The sequence below is a fragment of the Labrus mixtus genome, unplaced genomic scaffold (assembly GCF_963584025.1).
Source record: "Labrus mixtus unplaced genomic scaffold, fLabMix1.1 SCAFFOLD_52, whole genome shotgun sequence".
Taxonomy (NCBI): Eukaryota; Metazoa; Chordata; class Actinopteri; order Labriformes; family Labridae; genus Labrus; species Labrus mixtus.
The window spans coordinates 247,501-250,000 of record NW_026870139.1 but is presented as its reverse complement, the minus strand read 5'-3'; the positions used below and the strand labels follow the sequence as shown (position 1 = coordinate 250,000).

At 42.9% G+C, this 2,500-nt stretch overlaps 5 non-coding genes and 3 pseudogenes across 5 annotated transcripts; all 8 read right to left on the bottom strand.

The window, feature by feature from the left end:
* Positions 1 to 375: 375 nt before the first annotated feature.
* On the bottom strand, positions 376 to 494 carry LOC132963485 (5S ribosomal RNA). The gene has a single exon (XR_009668817.1). It is a non-coding gene; the product is annotated as a 5S ribosomal RNA (ribosomal RNA).
* Positions 495 to 612: 118 nt separating this feature from the next.
* Positions 613 to 731, bottom strand: LOC132963800 (5S ribosomal RNA). Its single transcript, XR_009669114.1, has one exon. It is a non-coding gene; the product is annotated as a 5S ribosomal RNA (ribosomal RNA).
* Positions 732 to 854: 123 nt separating this feature from the next.
* Positions 855 to 973, bottom strand: LOC132962766 (5S ribosomal RNA). The gene has a single exon (XR_009668669.1). It is a non-coding gene; the product is annotated as a 5S ribosomal RNA (ribosomal RNA).
* Positions 974 to 1,095: 122 nt separating this feature from the next.
* Positions 1,096 to 1,204, bottom strand: LOC132963381 (5S ribosomal RNA; annotated as a pseudogene).
* Positions 1,205 to 1,327: 123 nt separating this feature from the next.
* Positions 1,328 to 1,447, bottom strand: LOC132962969 (5S ribosomal RNA; annotated as a pseudogene).
* Positions 1,448 to 1,801: 354 nt separating this feature from the next.
* Positions 1,802 to 1,910, bottom strand: LOC132963154 (5S ribosomal RNA; annotated as a pseudogene).
* A 122-nt stretch (positions 1,911 to 2,032) lies between these two features.
* On the bottom strand, positions 2,033 to 2,151 carry LOC132963816 (5S ribosomal RNA). Its single transcript, XR_009669130.1, has one exon. It is a non-coding gene; the product is annotated as a 5S ribosomal RNA (ribosomal RNA).
* A 123-nt stretch (positions 2,152 to 2,274) lies between these two features.
* Positions 2,275 to 2,393, bottom strand: LOC132963780 (5S ribosomal RNA). Its single transcript, XR_009669095.1, has one exon. It is a non-coding gene; the product is annotated as a 5S ribosomal RNA (ribosomal RNA).
* Positions 2,394 to 2,500: the final 107 nt, after the last annotated feature.

The window sequence follows — 2,500 nt, the reverse complement described above, 5'->3', positions numbered from 1 at the left end:
AGTTCAGGGTTGTTTGGCCGTAAGCCATTATTGTATGCAGAAAGGGGCCTTTTAAAGATGTCATGCCCTTGATTCTGGCTGAATTTTTGGACATGTGAATATGTCTTTATATGATAAAAAAAAACATATGATCAAAAAAATGAAAATGCTTACAGCACCTGGTATTCCAAGGTGGTCTCCCATCCAAGTACTAACCAGGCCAGACGCTGCTTAGCTTCCAAGATCGGACAAGTTCAGGGTGGTATGTCCTTAAGCCATTATTGTGTGCAGAAAGGGGCCTTTTAAAGATGTCATGCCCTTGATTCTGGCTGAATTTTTGGACATGTGAATATGTCTCTATATGAATAAAAAAACATATGATCAAAAAAATGAAAAAGCTTACAGCACCTGGTATTCCCAGGCGGTCTCCCATCCAAGTACTAACCAGGCCCGACCCTGCATAGCTTCCGAGATCGGACGAGATCGGGCGTGTTCAGGGTGGTATGGCCGTAAGCCATTATTGTGTGCAGAAAGGGGCCTTTTAAAGATGTCATGCCCTTGATTCTGGCTGAATTTTTGGACATGTGAATATGTCTCTATATGATAAAAAAAACATGATCAAAAAAATGAAAAAGGTTACAGCACCTGGTATTCCCAGGCGGTCTCCCATCCAAGTACTAACCAGGCCCGACCCTGCTTAGCTTCCGAGATCGGACGAGATCAGGCGTGTTCTGGGTGGTATGGCCGTAAGCTGTTATTGTGTGCAGACAGGGGCCTTTTAAAGATCTCATGCCCTTGATTCTGGCTGAATTTTTGGACATGTGAATATGTCTCTATATGATAAAAAAAGAACATATGATCAAAAAAAATGAAAAAGCTTACAGCACCTGGTATTCCCAGGCGGTCTCCCATCCAAGTACTAACCAGGCCCTACCCTGCTTAGCTTCCGAGATCGGACGAGATCAGGCGTGTTCAGGGTGGTATGGCCGTAAGCCATTATTGTGTGCAGAAAGGGGCCTTTTAAAGATGTCATGCCCTTGATTCTGGCTGAATTTTTGGACATGTGAATATGTCTCTTTATGATAAAAAAAAACATATGATCAAAAAAATAAAAAAAGCATACAGCGTCTGGTATTCCCAGGCAGTCTCCCATCCAAGTACTAACCAGGCCCGACCCTGCTTAGCTTCCAAGATCGGACGAGTTCAGGGTGGTTTGGCCGTAAGCCATTATTGTGTGCAGAAAGGGGCCTTTTAAAGATGTCATGCCCTTGATTCTGGCTGAATTTTTGGACATGTGAATATGTCTCTATATAATAAAAAAAAAAACATATGATCAAAAAAATGAAACAGCTTACAGCATTTGGTATTCCACAGTCTGTCTCCCATCCAAGTACTAACCAGGCCCGACCCTGCTTAGCTTCCGAGATCGGACGAGATCGGGCGTGTTCAGGGTGGTATGGCCGTAAGCCATTATTGTGTGCAGACAGGGGCCTTTTAAAGATGTCATGCCCTTGATTCTGGCTGAATTTTTGGACATGTGAATATGTCTCTCTATGATAAAAAAAAAACACATGATCAAAAAAATGAAACAGCTTACAGCATCTGGTATTCCACAGGCGGTCTCCCATCCAAGTACTAACCAGGCCCGACCCTGCTTAGCTTCCGAGATCGGACGAGTTCAGGGTGGTATGTCCTTAAGCCATTATTGTATGCAGAAAGGGGCCTTTTAAAGATGTCATGCCCTTGATTCTGGCTGAATTTTTGGACATGTGAATATGTCTCTATATGATAAAAAAAAACATATGATCAAAAAAAATGAAAAAGCTTACAGCACCTGGTATTCCCAGGCGGTCTCCCATCCAAGTACTAACCAGGCCCGACCCTGCTTAGCTTCCGAGATCGGACGAGTTCAGGGTGGTATGTCCTTAAGCCATTATTGTATGCAGAAAGGGGCCTTTTAAAGATGTCATGCCCTTGATTCTGGCTGAATTTTTGGACATGTGAATATGTCTCTATATGATAAAAAAAAAACATATGATCAAAAAAATGAAAAAACTTACAGCACCTGGTATTCACAGGCGGTCTCCCATCCAAGTACTAACCAGGCCCTACCCTGCTTAGCTTCCGAGATCGATCGAGATCAGGCGTGTTCAGGGTGGTATGGCCGTAAGCCATTATTGTATGCAGAAAGGGGCCTTTTAAAGATGTCATGCCCTTGATTCTGGCTGAATTTTTGGACATGTGAATATGTCTCTATATGATAAAAAAAAAAACATATGATCAAAAAAATGAAAAAACTTACAGCACCTGGGATTCCCAGGCGGTCTCCCATCCAAGTACTAACCAGGCACTACCCTGCTTAGCTTCCGAGATCGGACGAGATCAGGCGTGTTCAGGGTGGTATGGCCGTAAGCCATTATTGTGTGCAGAGAGGGGCATTTTAAAGATGTCATGCCCTTGATTCTGGCTGAATTTTTGGACATGTGAATATGTCTCTATATGATAAAAAAAACATATGATA